The sequence below is a fragment of the Physeter macrocephalus genome, chromosome 14 (assembly GCF_002837175.3).
Source record: "Physeter macrocephalus isolate SW-GA chromosome 14, ASM283717v5, whole genome shotgun sequence".
Lineage (NCBI taxonomy): Eukaryota > Metazoa > Chordata > Mammalia > Artiodactyla > Physeteridae > Physeter > Physeter macrocephalus.
This window is the reverse complement of record NC_041227.1, coordinates 38,666,188-38,686,554: the sequence shown is the minus strand read 5'-3', so window position 1 is coordinate 38,686,554 and position 20,367 is coordinate 38,666,188. Positions and strand designations below refer to the sequence as shown.

The following is a 20,367-nucleotide window of genomic DNA, read 5'->3' as shown; positions in this document are numbered from 1 at the left end:
AATTCTGAGACAGTTCATCATTAGTAGAACTGCCCAACAAGAAATGCTAAAGGGAGTCCTTTAAGCTGAAATAGAAGGACACTAGTCAGCAACTTGGAACAATATGAAGAAATACAAAGCTCTGGTAAATGTAACTACATAGTAAATGAAAAAGCCAATATTATTATGTTTTTGATTTGTAACTCCTCTTTTAATTTACAGTAGTAATTAAAAGACAAATGCATAGGACAATCATTATTACCTATGTTAATGAGCACACAATATAAAAAGATGTAATTTGTGAGTGACAACATAATGGGGAAGAGCTACACAGGATCAGAGTAAGTTGATTGTAAGTTGGTATCCATTCAAAATAGTTTGTTATAAGTTTAAGATTTTAATTGTAATCTCCTTTGCAACCACTGGAAAAAAAACGCTTAAAAATACATACAGAATGAGAAGAGAATCTAAAGAATGCAAAACAGTAGAAAAAAAATTAAGTAGAAGAGAAGGCAGTAATGGAGGAAATAAGAAACAAAAAGCTATTAGACATACAGAAAACAAATAGCAAAGTGGCAGAAGGAAGCTGTTCTCTACTGGTAATCACTATGAATGTAAATGAATTAACTCACTAATCAAAAGAGATTGGCAGAATAGATTTTTTTAAAAAATGAAACAATTATATGCTGTGAGAAGAGACTCACTTTAGATCCAAAGACACAAATAGGTTTAATATAAAAGTACTGGAAAAAGATATTCCATGGAAGTCGTAGCCAAAAGAGAGCCAAAATGGTTATATTAATATCAGCCAAAATTGGGACTTCCCTGGCTGTCCAGTGGTTAAGACTCTGTGCTTCCACTGCAGGGGGCACGGGTTCAATCCCTAGTCGGGGAAGTAAGATCCTGCAAGTACGGGCCAAAGGAAAAAAAAAGATAGGAAAAAAGTATCAGATAAAATAGACTTTAAGTCAAAAATTGTTACAAAGGACAAGGAAGGATGATAGATAGGTAGATGATAGAAAGCTGGAAAGATAGATTGATAAAAGGGTCAAAACATCAAGAAGATATGAAAATTATAAACACATATGCATTTAACAAAAGAGACTCAAAATATAGAAAACCCAAAATATATAAAGAAAGAGAAGTAAACAGTTCTACAGGAACAGTTGAAGATTTCAATACCCCACTTCCAACAATAAATAGAATATCTAGACATGAAGCCAGTAAGGAAATACAAGGCCTTGAATAACACTATAATCAAACTAGACCTAAGAGACATATATAGATCATTCCATCATCAACAGCAGAATAAACATTCTCTCCAATTGCATGTGGAACATCTTCAAAATATACCATGTTAGACCCAAAATAAATTTCAATAATTTATAAAGATTGAAACAGACAAAGTATCTTCTTCAACACAATGGAATAAAGCTAAAAATCAATAACAGGAAGAAAGCTAAAAAATTCAAAAATACATGAAAATTAAACACCATAATCTTAACCAATAGGTCAAAGAAGAAATCATAAAGGAAATTTTGAAAATGTCTTCAGACAAATGAAAATGAAAATAAAACATACTGAATTAGTTTAGATGTAGTGAAACCAATGCTTAGGTGGAAATTTATAGCTGAAAATGTGTACATTACAAAAGAAGAAAAATCTCAAATCAATAACCTAACTTTACACCTTAAGGAACTAGAAAAAGAATAGCAAGCTAAACCCAAAGCTAGCAGATAAAGGAAATGGTAAAGATCACGGCATAGATAAGTGAAACAGAGAAGAGAAAAACAACAAAGTCTATGAAATCAAAATTTAGTTCTCTGATACATCAACAAGATTGACAAATCTTTAGTTAGACTCATGGATAAATAGAAAGACTAATATATAGATGAAATGAAAAATGAAAGTGAGGACATTACCTCCAACCTTAGAGAAATAAAACTGATTATAAGAGAATACAATAAACAATTGTGCATCAACAAATTGGATAACCTAGATGAAATGGACAAATTTCTAGAAACACACGAACTACAAAAACTGATTAAAGAAGAAAAAGATTATCTCAACACACCTATAAAGAGATTGAATCAGTATGAAAAACCTCCCGACAAAGAAAAGCCCAGTACCATATGGTTTCACTGGTGAATTCTCTCAAACATTTAAAGAAAAATTAACACTAATCCTTCTCAACCTCTTTCAAGAAACAGAAGAGGAGTAAAGACATACTAACTCATTCTGTAAGGCTAGGATTACACTATACAAAATAAAAACTCTAGACTAATACTGCTTATGACTTTAGATGCACAAAATGTTCAACAAAACACTAGCAAACCAGACCAATGGTATATTCACACCATGACCAAGTGTGAATATTCCAGGAATGTATGGGTGGTTCAACATAAGGAAATCAATGAATGCAATATTTTTAACAGTAGGAAGGGAAAAAAACCACACATGATCCACTCAGTTGATACAGAAAAAGCATTTGACAAAATCTAATATTCTTTCTTGACTAAACAGAACAAAACAAAACAAAAAACCAGGCAGAAAACTAGGAATAAAAAGGAACTTCCACAAAATGATAATGAGCATTTATGAAAAATCTACAGCAAGCATCACCACTGCTATTCAACATTGTACTAGAAGTTCTACCCAGAGCAACTAGGCAAGAAAAAGAAATAAAAGGCATATGAATTAGAAAAGAAGCAGTCAAACTATCTCTATTTGCAGATGACATGATCTTACATATATAGAAAATCTCAAAGAATCCACAAAAAAATTTACTAGAAGCTAACAACTGAATTCAACAAATAAGGTAATATATAAAAAACACTTGTGTTTATACCCACCACTAATGAATAATCTACAGATATTAGAAATCAAATCCACTTATAATAATATCCAAAATAATGAAATGCCTGGAAATAAATTTAAGCAAGGAGGTGAAAGATTTATATAATAAAAACAATAAAATATTTTGAAATATATTAAAGACAAATAAATAGAATGATATCATATATTCATGGATAGAAAGTCTTAACATTATGAGATAGCAATATTACCTAAAGTGATCTACAATTTCAATGCAATCCCTATCAAAATTCCAATGGCTTGTTTTTTGCATAATTTGAAAAGCCAATTTTCAAATTCATATGGAATTGTAAGGGGCCTCCAATAGCTAAAACAATATTAAAAAATAAAAACAAAATTGCAGGGCCCACACTTCCTGATTTCAAAACACAGTAATCAAAATAGTGTGGTACTAACATAGGATAGATGTGGATCAGTGAAATAAAACTGAGAGTCCAGAATTAAACCTAAATATCTATGGCTATTTGAATTTCAGTAAGGGTGCCAAGATTATTTAACATGAAAAGAACAGTATCGTCAACAAATGGTACTGGGATAACTGGATACCCACAAGCAAAAGAATTAAGTTGTACCCTACTTCACTCCACATATAAACTCTAATTGCAGATGGATAAACAGCCTAAATATAAGAGCTAAAACCATAAAATTCTCAGAAGAAACCGTACAAGTATATCTTAATGACCTTGGATTTGGCAATAGATTCTTAGCTATGACACCAAAACACAGCAACAAAAGAAAAAAAAGAGATAAATTGGACTAGAATTTACAATTGAATTACAATGACCCAGAGAAATGAAAATTTATTTCCACACAGAAACTTGTACACTAATGTTTATAGAAGCATTATTCATAATAGCAAAAGTGTAGAAACTACCCAAATGTCCTTCAACAGATGAATGAATAAACAAATTCTGGTATATACATACACTGGAATATTACTCAGCCATAAAAGATAAAAACGTTAAAACTGAAAGAAGCCATACACAAACAGTATGATCCCATTTATGTGAAATATCCAGATTGGCAAATCCATAGAAACAGACAGCAAGAGGTTTTGGTGGTTGCCAGGAGCTGGGGGAGGTGGGAGGAAATGGGGAATAACTATCTAATGGGTATGGGTTTCCTTTTGAGGTGATGAAATGTTTTAGAACTAGATAGAAGTGGTAGATGCACAACACTGTGAATGTACTAAATGCCACTAAATAGTTCATTTAAAAAATATTAATTTTATGACTGTGACCAGCATATAGTAAGGTATTATTATTACTAGGATCTATATTTCTGCAGACCAAAAGTCATTACTCAGATCTATGAAAACTCAGATATTCCTTTTTGTCTTATGGAAAGGGATTCCACTGGACATTACAGAAGCTGATGCCTGGGCCTACTGGGGAAATCATCAATACTAGAGTTATAAACATGACCTTTATTAAACAGCTAGAAAAGGAAGTGAAATGTACAGATAAACCAGAGATGTCAGTAAATGGGATCCAGAAAATAAACTTCTGCTGGGCATGCACAAAGAAAATAAAAGGTTAAGGTGAGCTGTGGACAAAACATAAGAAGCCTAAATGTCAGAAGGATTCATTGGGAAGAAGCATGCATTCCTATCTATGAGCTTTTTTTCCCTACTCCCCATGGTCACTAGACTAGCGATTGGCTCCTTTTTTGGCATCCTGTTCACAAACCCTCATGGTTTCTAGACAGCTGCCTAGTCTGCTGACCATTCTGACAAAAATGACCTGAGAACCAAATCAGTCAGTTAAATTACCCTATGTATCCTTTCCACCTACTGGAGTCACGTGCTTTACAGAACTGAAATAGCTGGTATTTAGGAAAAATGAGGGAAGTGTTAACAGCTCCATTTTTGAGGTTTGAGGTTTTATTCTTAAGCATCAGTCATTCAGTTCGGACCAAAATTTTAATTCACTAAAATTTAATTAAGCAAAACTATATGGATCATCTATCATGTGTCCAAATCCATACTAGATTTCAAGATAGGGGCTGAGACCTGAGAAGGGATGTACAAAGCCATGACAGCACACTCTAGTGGGAAAAACAGAGATAGAAAAAAAGGGGTCACAGTCTGTTTCCTTGTGTCACAGGGGAACACTGATAACCCTGACAAATGTAGAGGGCTGCAGCGAGGGTATGATTAAGAAGTAGAATAGAAGGTATCTCAGAAACTTTAAAGAATAGTCTAGGGATGGCAAACACTGGAGGCAGTGATCATAACACACTATCTTATCAAACCTGGATATGACCTCAGAATACTTAATGGTCCTCAGAGGGCCACCATGAATAGATCAGCCTTGGCACATGAGTACATAAATAGATAGTAGAAATGAGAGGGATTATTATCACTGAACACTGAAAATGTGACTTCAATTTCCTAAATCTCCTCAGTATCACACAGCCCCTGCCAACTAGGAAAGGCTTCTTAGCCCCATATTTCAGATTTTATTCAGCAGCTTCTGTCCTGTCCAGGAGATATTTTCCTTTTATTGCTTCCCCAATCTGAAGACATCTTCTAGAAATTAAATAATAATTAGTAGATTCTACTGAGTGTGACCATAAGCTAAGCACCATGCTAAACAGTTGACATACCTGTATCAAACACAGGGACAAACTAAAAAATGTAATTTTCAAAGTAGGTATTTCTGAAATGCTTTTCTAAAAGAAATTATGCTTAATTATAACACTAACTAACAGTTAGTGAGGACTTTATATTTTGCAACTGGATTTATAACCATGATAATTCATTTGCTCTTTCCAACAACCCCTTGAGGCTGGTGGGATAGCTGTTAATATCCCCAGGAGAGATGAAGTAACTCACCCAAGTTCTTGTTACAAATAGCAGTGCAGGGTATTCAAACCCTCTCCCAGATTCTAAATACACTTGACTTCCAGATGCAAAGAAAGTTGAGCAATGAGCCTGAAATTTAATAATTTACTGCCTAATCTCTCTTTCTGAGATCTGCCTTGCCTTTGGTTTTCTTATGCGAACTCTGAAAGAATCCCTTGCAGATACCTACTATATTCTCTTGATCGAATGCAAAAGTTGCCAAGCACTGCTGCAAAATTAAAATCATCTAATGCAAAATTTCCAAGCACCATAACTTAAAACAAAACAAAAAGCCACAACTCATCTGCAAGGCAATAAGAAGCAGTGGGTAAAAACTTGGATTGCTTGGATTCTAGAGCCAGTCAGCCTGGGTATGAAGCCTGATGGCTGTACATAGTGATCTCGGGCAAGTTTTTAACCACTTTGTTCTAGGCTATAATTGGGGATAATGGTATTAACTACTTCACAGGGCTGTTGAGAGAATTGAATAAATTAATATCAGTAAGTAAAGTGCATAGAAGAGAACCTGGAACATAATATGTGCTGAATAAATGAAAATTATACTGAACCAAAAATCTACTACCTTGTAAACTATCCCCAGGAGTAAATTAATCTACTTGAGAAGTTGCATTAACTCCTTTTAAGTCCTCAGAGTGACATTCAGTCCACTGTTTATTCCCATGTACTTTACTATTTCCTATATATATAACAACACTTGCCACTTAAAAGTAGACTAAATTGTTATAAAGTATTGTTCCTCTTTGAAACTGATCCTTTGCCTCCATATTTCACTCTGCTTTCACCTCAAACCTGAAATGGTCTTTGCTTTTTAAAATGAACAATTTTGCCGTTTGAAGGGAAGAAATATATTACAGCTGCAAAGATAAGTTAAATGTTTCAAAGAACTACGCCTGGCATCTTTAAGAATAAGACACGTTTAAGCAAAAGAGATGGCTTTGTGTGAGATCAGAGGCAGATCCAGAGTCTTGGGGGGGACAAAACAGACTCTTTGGCCATTTCCCAAAATCTCAAGAGCACTACCTTATTTGCACATTCATTTGCATGAGTCTTATCAATATCAAATGTACTCACGTATTTACTGTGTGCCTGCCTTTCCTGACAGATGAAGAGAAACTGCTCTCTGTCCAAGTTCACCAGCAGCTCATCAGTTGTCTGCAACCCGCAGTTCTAAGGATAAGGCAGTGAGAACCACATTTCATGGTTTTATGGGCTACGTTTGGTGACTGAGGTTTGCCCTAAGGAACCCAACATTTAACCTAGAAATATTTGTGAGTAGAATCATTTCCTTTCTTCCTTTTCTTTCATTCTAGAGGTCACTGCCACTAGAAATATGACCAAACTGAGAAAGAAGGAGTAAAACAGACTTTCAACTTCTTTAAGCCATTCTATATTCATAGAATATAGACTATCTAGATACACTGTAAAAATTGTTAATCCTTTCATTTAAATTTTTTATTATATTAGTAAGTGCTCAACATTGAAAAACAGCAGGAAATAGAGAAAAATACTGAAAAGAAATGAAAAGTTGCCCATTGTCTACATTTTGTAAAAAGCACTAAGATGGTTCTTATACACAGAGTTGAGGTTGTTGCTGCTGGTGATTAAGAATGCCAAGAACATTATGTTATCTAATAGGTCAGTAGACTCCTATTGTGGCAAACTATATTCCTCAAAGATGACTGCAACAGTATCTCCTGGTCTTCTTAGTCTTCTTACAATGTGACTTTGACACTCCTCCCATGGAGAGGTGGGTGTCTGTGTTCCCTCCTCTTAAATCTGGATGGATTTGTGACTAATGGAAATAACGTAAGTAAGTGACTACCGAGGACAAGTTATAAAAATTTGATGAGGGCTTCCCTGGTGGCGCAGTGGTTGAGAGTCCGCCTGCCGATGCAGGGGACACGGGTTCGTGCCCCGGTCCGGGAGGATCCCACGTGCCGCGGAGCAGCTGGGCCCGTGAACCGTGGCCGCTGGGCCTGCGCGTCCGGGACCTGTGCTCCACGACGGGAGAGGCCACGGCAGTGAGAGGCCCGCCTACGGCAAAAAAAAAAAAAAAAAAAAAAAAAAATGTGATGGACTTCTCCCTGTTTCTTTTGAGATGTTCACTCTTAGAACCCAGCCATCATGCCATGAGGAAGCCTAAGTAGCCCGCGAAGAGGCCAACTTGGAGAGTACAGAGGTACCCAGTACACAGCCCTGGCTGAGCTCTAAGAAGAAGTCAGCATCAATTGTGTGAGTCAACCAACTCGAAAGTAGATCCTCCAGCCCCCAGGTCAGCCACCCTAGCTGATGCCATGTGAGCAGAGATGATGTGTAACTATTGAGATTTGTGCACAAAATACATCATTGGTTTTATTTTAAGGGCACTAAGTTTCAGGGTGGTTTGTTATGAGGCAACAGATAATTACTTAAACTAATAGTAAGAGCGACTACAACTGAAATGGTAAGCGTTTATCATGCGGCAACACTGTAAAATGGTTTTAAACGTTGCATCTCAGTTAATTCTCACAATAACCCTTATGGCATAGAGAGTATTATTACTCCCAATTTATATATGGGGATATTCAAAAACACACACAGGTTAAGTAATTCATCCACAATTTAATTAACTCAGTTAGCAAGTAGAACTGGGCTATGAACCAGGAGGTCTGGCTACAAAGCCAATGCCCTTAACCACAACACTGAGCAGTGGGAGAACATTCCACTTAATTAAGATCCAATTGTTGTTTCTGAAGTGCAGCTCTGTCAGGATCTGCTTCCCCAAGCCCTGCTCAGCCACATTCCTCTCTTCCTAATGAGAAAGACACACAACCAGATGGACTACTCCCTCCCCAACACTGAGGTTCAGACAGATTGAGTTACTAGCTTAAGTTACAGAGTGTCCATGCTGGGATCCAAAGCCAGGTCTGTCTGACACCAAAACCTATGCTCTTTCTATTGTTTAATGGTACCCATTGGGCTAATGGATGACTGCAGTGGATGGGTAATAAAAATTATAGATAATTCAAGTTAATTATCTTTAACTAATACATTGATGTATATGGGAAGAGAACTGTTTTCCAAATCATATTTTCCCAAGGACAATGAAATAAATGTTCTAATTTTTGACATAGCTATGAGGCAAGGGAATTTCTGAATGAAAAATTACTGTTCATATACAGCAACATTTCACAAACTTTTGGTTTCAGGACTCCTTTATATCCTTAAAAATTATTCAGTACACCAAAGAGCTTTTATTTATGTGGATTATATTTTTCAATGTTTAATATGTTACTGGTTAAAACAGAATTTTTTTTAAATACTTAAAAATTCATTTAAAAATAAGAATAAACCCAATATACATTTACATAAATAGCATATTCTGTGAGAAAAAAAAGCTATTTTCCAACAAACAAAAAGTCTTATTCAGAAAAATAGCACTGTTTACAGTCCTGCAAATCATTTTAATGTTTGATGTAAGAAGAGGTAACTGGGTCCCCATCTCTGCTTTGGCATTTCCAATTTGCTGTGGTATCACAGGTCATGCAGCCTCTTTAAGACTCCACTTTACTTGTATAAAAGAATGAGTGAAAAAGGCAAATAACATTTTAATACCATCATAAAAGCAGTTTTAATCTTACAGATCCTGTGGAAGAGTCCTCACATTACTTTAAAAATTGTTAGTATACAGTATACAAAAGGTTAACCACTTAAATTTCAATAAGACAAAGAATAGACTAATATTTATATGACCTTAATGTAGAAAATGATTCTTTGAACTAGACACAAAAAGTACAAACCTTTAAGTTATAAAAACTTATTTTTTTAATTAAAAGTTAAAAGACAAGCCATACATTGGCAGAAGGCACCTCCAACACAACTTTATAGACAAATAATTATTATTCAGAATATATTTTTTAAATTGCTACAACTCAATAAGAAAAACACAAATGTCTCTGGAGAAATCAAGGCAAAGAAACATAAATAAGGCATTTCACAGAAGAGAAAACCCAGAAGGCCTATAAGTGTCTGAAAAGGTATGCAACCCACCAGAAGCCAACAAATGCCAAGGAATACAACAGAGTACTATTTTGTGCTCATTAGATTGGTGAAAACAAACAAAAGCCCTGACAATCAAGGACTCCTGTACTACTGATGGGAATGAGCAGCTACTTTAGGAATACAGCAGACACTGCTTATTGCTACTTGTCACCCACCTTTCCCCATCTTCCTTCCTAACAGCATATTTTGTTCAGGTATCTCCTTCCTCCTGATAACATTCTTCGAGGTAAACTGGTCCTATTCCCACCCAGTCATCATGGTCTTATCTAACCTTGTAAGTAATCAACTTAGGGTGTGATTCAGTTTTAGCCAATAAGATAGGAAAGAAAGCCAGGTGGAGGAAGTTTCTAGGAAAAGTTTCCCTGCCCTTCAAAAGAAACAAAGAGATACAATAACTTTGGCCATTGTTTTGTCTGCATTTGATTCCTTGTAACCATGAGGAGAGCAAGCCATTGAGTCAATGAATAAACCAAGTCTAGACCACCTCTACCTCTGGACTTCTTGGTATGTGAGGTAATAAATTTCTTTATTTTAGCCACTTTGAACTCTATTGTCTGTTATTTGCAGCTGAAAGCACGCTAACAAAGAGAAGAATTTTGCAATATCTAGTATAGTGACCTATACCTATAGTCATACCCTAAGACCCAGAAATTCCATTTCTAGGTACATAAGCCGGAGAAGCTCACCCATGCAGAGGAGGAGATATGTAAAAGAATGTTCCTTGTAGTCTTATTTGTACAGAGGGACAACTGAACGCATGCTTGCAGTTTATTAATGATAATTATCATTAAAATAAGTATTAATTTTTATAACAGGTAGGTAATTATTAATACTAATGTATTTTTAATCCCTTTTTCTGTCCTTTCTGGACAGAGGATGTCACTATTTTGAATTATGAGATCGAAGCCACCCACTATAAGGCAACAAACTAGAAGAATCCCAGGTCACCGACTGTGTGGAGGGCCATGCTCACCCTGGACTACCTATCTGGACTTTTTCACAAGTGGGAAATCAACTTCCATGTTAAGTCACTCTTAAGTTTTTAGGGCTCACAGCTGACCCTAATTTTAATTAAACAAATAAGAAAACATAGACTGAAAACACACCACCAAATTCGCCAAGGTGGATGCTTCTGGGGAAGGAAAGAGGTAAGTAGATGAGAGAGAAAATGAAGGATATTTCAACTTTATAATATTCTTATATTCTATTTTGAATTAAGGGTCTAAAGCAATAAATAATTAAAATAAATGAAATGTTAACCTCTGTTAATTCTAGGTGGTGCATATTCTATTTCATTATTCTCTGTACTTCTCTGTGTTTGACTTCTCAAAAAAATGGATGACATAGACAAAATTACCCAAAAAGAAAAAAAAAAAAGAGGGAGAAAATGAAGTAAAAGAACATGCCCTCTCACCCAAAAAGAAAGAAAATGTGCTCCTTCTACATATACAAATTTAAACAATATCAAGACCAAATTTATCTCCTATTAAAATGAAGATCAGCACTACCCAAAGTTGTTGAGGGTGCAGGGATTGGGAGAATACATCCTTTCTGGAGGGCAATCTTGTAATCACAGCAAATTCATTTAAAAAGTGTCAGCTCTACGAAGCATCAATTTTACCTCAAAGAAGTTATCTTAATAAATTAGAGCACAAAGATTTCATTGGAAGCATTTTCCTCATAATTTTGCTTATAATCTGGAAAAACTGAAAAGCATGCAAATGCTGGGAAAGACAGGCTAATCATGGTGGTTGCTATCTCTGCAAACAATGGCATACTATATAATGGCTCCCATTATAACTGATGATATCCAGGCACATTTGATAGTGCAGAGACAAGTTCACAATTTTCTTAAGTGAAAAGAAGTTATAATAATAAGTATAAAAGCAATATGTACAATACATGTTTTCCTAATTTAATTTGCTTATATATAGATAGAAGTTATAAAAATCTTAAAGGCTTTATTTTTATTTTCCTCTTATTATCATTCTTTTCTAACTTTCTACAACAACTTAACAGTGTCATTTAATGGCTGTAAACTATAAAGTGAATTGGAACAGTTGATTGCAGCAAGTCTGATGAAAATAGGCTGTAGTGGTCAATTCATTTCTTACCATTAAGACATGGATAACTGGGTCCTAACAGCATAGTATTTGGACTCATTTTGTCTCCTCTCAAACAACATTTATTTTTAAATAAGATTGTAAGCATCCCATATTAGAGATATTGAGGGAAAAAACACAATTGGGGCATAATTCCACCAAAATCAGTCCTTGAGACTAACAGGACAATTAGTGGTTTTCTTTAACTGATGAGTGAAGAAATGTGTTCATCTGTTTACTAATGAAGGATATTGTTCATAAAGGATAAGTCAAAGGCAGGAATGAGGTTCAGAAGAGCCAAGTGTAAACAGAAATGCCTGTTAGTATTCTGGCACATTACATGGTAGATGACATATTCTGAACTGGTATAACTTTTCTCTGAATGCTTTCTTTTAGGTACTTTCTGTTACAAATTACAATGAACCCTTAATGCCACAGTACTTTTATTCCATGTTCTAAGACCTATTCGTTTGTTCTGGATGCATATTTTGGATGACTCCATTGCCTCCACTAACATTACAGTGTTAGACTAGATGTTAATCTGGATACAAAACAGAAGGCTCTGAGAGCTGCCCCATATTCCTAATGGACATGTGGATGATTTACTGTGACTTGTGGGCTCATGCACACACCCCCATTTAATGGGCACAGCTTAGTTAGGCGATTCTAGCTTTCTCGGCAAGTGTCAGCTTTCACCATCCTAAAGTAGATGGTTTCCTTTCCATACAAAGACCCTTCCTCTTCCAGGGATTACATTCCTGGATGTAGAACAGATAATAACTCGGGAATCCCATGGACTCTATTGTAAACTTACAACAAAAAGCTTTTGGAAAACCTCAACAGTGTTTCCTGGAAGGGCCTAAGAATGGTACGAGCAGAGTCAGGTCATAGTCCTTAAAAGCCCAAATTAGTAACAAATCTCCATTTTTGACTATCCTTTCCCCTCCTCTGCAATCAAATTTTAGGATTTTAGTCTACACTTAGCTTTCCACCAGTCTTTTCATAATATTGCCATTATTGGAATACTAGTCTCATTACACTGATACTGTTACTTTGCTCAAATCTATTAACTTCTCTTTTCTTCCTTACTGGCCTCTGTAATTCAGCAACCTCTTCTATTCTTCCCCAAAATTCATGACAAGGATGGGTGAGGGGAACGTGCATCATGAATGTTCTCAGACAATTTCTTCTGTCTTCCTTGCTTGCACTTACCACCATAGTAACTGGTAAAGATTTCAAAATCCACCTACTGTGGCTCTCTCTTCCTCTCAAATTGTTGCTATTTTAGCAGCTTTGGTTCTTTCCTTAATGTCTCTTCAAAAACTTTCCCTCTTTAACTGCTGTAAGTCTCATTTCAAATACAGTTTTGTAGCCCAGAGTACATTGCTTAAATCGCTCCTGACCTTCTCAACCATGGACTAAGGTCAGGTTTCTTTGTTCTTTGGGATTGCTTAGGAGCCAGTATCTAGCTGTCATGAGATGGTTTTGGCCCACCTATAATCTATGTATTAGTGGATAGAGCAACTTTAGAAGGTTGGTTAGAGAGTCTTTGGAAAACAGAGAATGAGTCAACATGACCAGACTTATAGCATATACCTTAATATCATCTTCAGAGTACCCAGAACAAGTTCCTGCACCTGCTATGCAATTATTAGATTATCAGCTGCATTAGAATGGAGATGGTAATATTTTATTTTGTTCAGTCAAGAAGACAAGAAATAAATATGATTTAAAAGTTCCTTAAGACTATTTTTGTTTAGTCAAGAATATAGGATATAAATATGACATAAAACATCTTTATAATTACTTAACATTTATAATAATTTATTTCAATATTTATAATATTTCTACTTCCTGCCAGAAAGCTACGTCTACTTTCTATCTGAAAGCCATGTCTACTTTCTTTTAGAAAACTACACTGGAAACATATAAGATGCAACATAATTTTCTCTAACTTTTTTCAAAGATAAAATAGAAAGATTTGCTTACAAGGAACAAGTAATAACAGCAATGCCAACAACAATAATGATGATAATATTGATAACTTAATTACAGTGTACAAAATATGGATAAAACTCTTAGCTTTTACTGCACTTAAAATTCTAAAGTAAAAATCAAGCAAATATAAAAAGATGTAAACCCTACTTCCAAAAAATTTATTTAAAAAACAATGTTAACCTAGGATTTTTTGACACCAAACCTCTGTCATTTACATTTTACTTGTTCTTTTCCCTTCCTTTGTCAGCCAATAAGCTTTGCTCTTTGTCAATAAGATGTGATCTGATAAGCTTATTTCTGACTTGCCCCAGGGAAGTAGGGGAGGACTTCAGAGAGACAAGTCTGTTCCCTGGGATAGCAAAGGAAACAAACAGGAGCTGCTTGGGAAGTGACTCAAATAGTTTCTGTATTGCTTCTATGTAAACATGAGAATTAAACTACCAAAAAGCTTCCTCCCAACAAAAATTACTCATTTTTAAAAGTAACACTTTGTTAATCATACTTCAATTCTATCCTCATTTAAAAAAACAATTTATTAAGAATAAAAGCTCATTAAAACATAAATAAATATTGGCAATATTTGTGCACTTTTAATAAAACTTGTCAAGTCTAGATCTTAAATTTTAAACACACATATGAAACCTAGTGAAGTATCTGTAAATTTGTAGCACTAACACATTTTAAATATCAAACAAAAGGAACAAAAGTTTAACTAATGAAAGAATTATAAAATGCTTTTAAATTCCCCAAATTTAAGGTTAATCACTTAGAATATGAAGGAAGTGAAGCAGAGGGGACTACAGACATACTTTAATCTATCTATGACATATATGTCATAAATCACGGTCAGGAAATTTAAATAGATTTATATTTTAAAGAATTTCCCATGATAATTTTTAACTCTTTTTTTTGGACTAGATGGTATTGTGAAACATTCGCTTAGTCCAAATCTAATCAATCGATAATACTTTATCCCTTAAAAAATCTTGCAGATAATCAATACATGCCAGTTTTTAAGGGAAAAGTACCAATTGTAGTACATCTGCTTCTCCCAGAAGTACCAATGAGGGACAGTTTCCATAGTCATTTATAAACAGATATAATATAAAACAGTTTTTGATTCTACTTTAAACATGTTTCTTTCAGCATTAAACATGTTTATGTACCTAAGTAATCTGGACTGCACTGAAATAGCAATCCTAAAAGAGGTAATCTCAAATACAAGGAGAATACAGAGCTGGTTTGGAAATAAGATAAGTCTGACAACAATTTCAGGAAATCTTCCTCTCAGAAAGTCTATTTGTGTACCTAAAATTAGCTCCAATACTCCAGAAACAGTGAAACAATAAGATGGTTTGCAAGTGAGGACAGCTTTGGCTGAAATTAACAGCAAGCTATGTAGATAGAATCATGTGGCTTTGGAGCAATCCACTTGTATGATATCTAGTAAATACATATATCAATGATCAGACATATATTGATCTGCTCTTAATAACTGTAAGCCATTCCGCCAAAGCTATGCTTTCTACTAATCATTTTCAAGAATAAGGAATTTGTCCTTTGATTTGTAATTAAGTCTCAGAACAAGCCTTAGATACTGTTATCTCAAGGTCTGAGCACCCAGGACAGTAAGCAGAAGCATTTCTCAAATTGTTTCATTTCCAAAGATAAACTGTTAAAACACATAGCTTAATTTAACATTAGTGGATTGTATGCCTTTTGAAATGATCCTGGCCCTACTCATCACGATGAAGATGAAAAGCAACTATCTACAAGTTTTAGCTTTGTCTTGGTAAGTGCTTTCTCAGATTTAATGAGCTCTTACAATGCACCACTTTACTGAAGTCCATAATAGCAAAATGAGGTGGGTCCCATGTCTCCATATTCATAAATGAGAGAACTGAGGCTCAGAGAACTGAAGTTCTTTTCCCAGGGCCACACACAGAGTATCAGAGGGAGAATTCACTCTCTGCTTGCTCTAAGTTTGCTTTTTCCAAGGTCCATTTTAAAAGTCTCTTTTTGCATTTTAAAACCAAGTGAGAAGGGTGACAGGGCATTAGAGAGTGGGAAGGGGTCAAGGACACAGCCTACATCAGCTGGAGTTGGATCATGCATCATCTGCATGGCCAGACATGAAAGCAGAGAAAAGGGAAGAAAGTAGGGATCAGCAGGCTTTCCATTTTGCACTCGCCAGCTGTCTCAGCCCGTCAGTTGTGGCCAGGTACTAACCCTGTTCTGAACCACAATTTCTCCTCTCTTTCCTGGGAGGTCAAAGGGGTGCTTTTTCTCAGTTTTTAAAAAATCATCTTTATCCCAATCCCGAAAGTGTAATGAGAGTCTAACTTGGATGTTGGGGAAAGTAAGGGTGTATCAGAGGGTGGGCAGACAAGCAGGCAGGGAAATAACCACCTGATTTTTTCTCTTTGATTTCTGTTTCAAGTCCTGTAATGACAGATCTCACTCCAGTGCAGTATGTTTTGGAAATATACTTAAAAGGGATATGTGATTATTTTTAGGTACATTTTAAGTGTTGACTAATAAAAGGCAAATATCAGAACAGAAGAGCAGTTTAATATAGCATTTTAAAAACCATTCAGTATTCTAAGGCATCCGTGACCTGCTATAATCTAATTATTTCTCCAACACCCTTTGGAATTGTCCAGAAAGATGTGGTACAGTTTCTAACTGGTGCATTAAGCATCTGGCCTGACTTCACAGAATTACAGATAGCTGAATATGTACTCTCTCTATATTTTATTAACATCCCAGAGGTTCACATTAAGATGTAGTACTGATGTGCCCTAACTTGCATCACTACCTGTTGACAGAAAAAACTGGGCTGGACTTGAGAGGGTCTACAAATAGAAAAATCTTTTAAAGATGCTTTGGCAATTTAAACAAAACTTTGGCTTAAAAAAAAAAGAAAGAAAATAAAAAGAGCAGCTTCAAGTTTATAAATTTATAAAATATGCCCAAGTTTCAGCATGCCAAATCCTCTAAAAATGAGCTAATCTTGGACTTCCCTGGTGGCACAGTGGTTGAGAGTCCGCCTGCCAATGCAGGAGACACGGGTTTGTGCCCCGGTCCGGGAGGATCCCACGTGCCGCGGAGCGGCTGGGCCCAGGAGCCATGGCCACTGAGCCTGCGCATCCAGAGCCTGTGCTGCGCAACAGGAGAGGCCACAAACAGTGAGAGGCCCGCGTACCGCCAAAAAAAAAAAAAAAAAAAAAGAGCTAATCTCCAGCATCCGTTCCTTCCTTCTCAAACTAACAGTGTCCAATTTTCCTTCAGATCATACCCTGGCCTCCATTCTCAGCCGTGTGTCTGAGTGGGGTTGACCCTACCTACAGCTCTTACAGGGGGCTTAAGCTCACCAATATATCTCCCCATCTTCCTGTAATAGGTTCAGGAATGAGCATGTGATCAAGATTAAACAAATGAGAAAGAGTGAATCATACATCTGTGCATGTGTAGGAGCTTCTGGAGGTGATCTCTCTTCCCCTGAACACTGCAATATGGGAATGTGATACATGGAACTGTCGCTGCCTAAGGGAAAAGCCTGGAGCTGCCAAGGATCCGTTGTACATGATCTAAGGAGACTGCCAACACTCCTTTGCCAACACTGGAAAAGCCAGAGCCAGAGAGAAACTGTTTTTTGTTGACATACTTTAAGCCACTGTATCAAGCTTTACCTGAAGCCAGCCAGACCATACATTTGAACTTCTCAGTTACACGAACCAATAGATTTCCAATTGTTGATTAGATAGTAAGGCTTGAGCTTTCAATCACTTGCAACCAAAAAATTCTCAACTGATAATAAGCCCAAGACATTTACTATACCAAAAGCCTGAGCTGATTTTGTTGTTTGGTTTGTTTTTCAGACAACTTTGAAGACTTTATTCTCAGGAAGAGTGGTGAGGGGAAGAAAAATCATCAAGGATGTGTCTTTCTAAAACCTAAGAGAACTTTAATACTTTCTAAGATTAAATTTCCAATATCATAGTTGGAGGTGGTCTGGGGGTCATCTAGTCCTACTAGCTTCTTTTACAGGGAAGTTTAACAAATTTGTGTACAATGAATGAGTGAATGAGGAAGCTTAAGTTTAGGCAGGTTGGAAGACCTGATTTAAATTGTTCCGTTTCAGCTGGGAGTTGTTTATAAAAGAGGTTTAGTGGTGGTTGTTGTTTTCACTTGGATACACAAGTAAATAGTAAAGCCTGGGAAACCTGATTCCAAATCCAACTTCCCCTGTCCTCCATCAGGGAGCATCTCTTACCCTCTCACAAAAATAGAAAAACACAAAGTTCTTCGATATGGCCAGTTTAGATAGTCTTAGAATTTTAAAATTGGAATATGCTAGTGGAGTTCATTTTCCGGCCAGTTCTTTACCCTCTGAAATGCAGTTTCTCATGTACAGTGTTAGATTCACAGGCTAGCCCACAAAACAGAGCAAAATGCAAAAAAAACGACAAATGCCTTTTGAATCCAAAACATCTACTAGAACTCAACTAAGTTCTAAATCCTGAGAACATGGGACCATGAAATGCATGAAGACAACAGAAAAAAAAAAAATTAAACAAGAAAATATCCTATTTGCCTACCTCCTCCCTCATTTCCTGGCTATTGAACAACAAGAGTGTGAAAAAAATCTGTCATTGGTCCTCTCTGACCTCCCTTTGTGCATTCTTCTACCACTTCTTAATGTCTCCTTTTTTCAAGTGCTCAGATGCCCTCATCTTAATAGAGGAAGTTACCATTCCTTTGGTACTTACTATGAGTCAGGTACTGAGCTAACAATTTCAGAAATATTTAGTAATTTGTCTATAGTCATGTGGCAAAGCCAAGATGGAGCCCAGGTATGCTAGACTGTGAAGGACATGCTCTTAAACATTAGTCTACACAGGTGGGTTCCTCCACTCAGAGCTGAGTTCTCTCTGCTGTAAGAATCAGTCCCCCCATTCCTATCGCAGCCTAAAGGGCTTCTCACTGAAAACGGTCTGCCTTCCTTCCCCTCCTACCAGGACAGCCATCCCCTTATTGTAGGTAATCTCCCTTAGGTAACAAAGGAGGAAAGCAATCTGAATTAACTCAGGGTAACTCAATCTTTTCAGAGGCGGTCCATTTTATTGCAAAAAAATGTACATATTATTATAAGTTCGCGTCCAACTGGCAGAATTTCAGACAGCTGATAAGAGCAAGAAGTAAAAACAAGAACAAAACCAAAAACAAATGGAAGCAGCAAAAGAGTATATATTTTTGGACAGGGCGGGCTGATAGGAGCTATCTCAAGAGTTTGCCTCCAAAGTTAGCACCTCTAGTACAGATCACATTTTTCATAATCTCTTGCCTTCTTCTACATTTTAATCCACAACTTAAGAAAAAAAAAAGAAAGAAAGAAAGCAACAATACATAATTGGCATTCAGTAAATTCCTGCTGCCTTTATTTGCCATGTGGTGAAACCAAACCCCAGAGCAGATAATATGAAGTCATGGCAGGCTAGGGAATGGAAACCTCAGAACTCCTAACTTCCAGGCCAATATACCTTCTTTTAGATACTGATAACCAAAATTGTCCATTTATCTTTCTTTTCTGTTTAAGGTCTGCCTGAATGGAGACAAAACTGATTAAATATTGATATAAGCCCATAGGAATTTGGCCAGGCAAAAAGTTCTTTTTAAATATAATCAACTCCCAACTGAAAATAGCTTCTAGAAAGAATGCTTTCATAAAACAATTTAATCCATGTGTTTATTTTGCAGTAACAGGAAGAAAATCCACCCTTTAACTGAGAGATTACCTGTTCGTCCCACCTCCCTTTCCTCCAAAACTCCAGCAGCTGCATCTCAGTTCAACTTTTGCTACCTAACATTTCTAAGAAGTTGGCTTTTCAACAGACCTTAGAATTCTAAAACTCCTGTATTTAATGGGTCCACCCTCAGAGGCCAATAAAAGTACAATCATAGAACAATAGGGGTCAGTATACCTCTTATCAAGAGTTCACCTTCTACTGTGATATCATTCATTCTTGGAGAGGAACTCAGAAGGTCAAACTGCTATCAAAGAAGCCTGTAAATAGATAAACTAAATGAAGCTAATGAAGAGACCATAATCAAATACTCCTGGGAAAGACAATTAGCTGGCCTCCTTCAGAAATAAACAGAAACTTTTTAAAAGCACGAAGGAGAATGCTGTGAACCTCTAAGAATAAAACAAATAAAATTAGTTTAAGGAAATTGCCCTCCAGGTAAATATAAACGCAAAATTCTTCCCAATAATATTAAAAAGTGAAAGGCACTTAGGGGAAAACTTATGAGCCTAAAGCAATTGTTGACCGAATAGCAGAAACCAGTCTATGAAAATCATAATTGAAAATAAAGTCTATAATTCTGCTAATTAGACACAGACACTATAAATGTCTATGTCTTCCACTGTCCAGTGTTTATTCATATACATAAATTAAAATACAATAACTTAAACACAAGCAAAACTACCCCTGAACAGTTTCT

At 36.0% G+C, this 20,367-nt stretch overlaps 1 protein-coding gene across 3 annotated transcripts in view; it reads right to left on the bottom strand.

Annotated features, from left to right (window-relative positions):
- The window catches only part of MACROD2 (mono-ADP ribosylhydrolase 2), a 2,044,226-nt gene that overhangs the window by 1,686,844 nt on the left and 337,015 nt on the right, over positions 1-20,367 (bottom strand). The gene's annotated exons all lie outside the window — the stretch shown is intronic.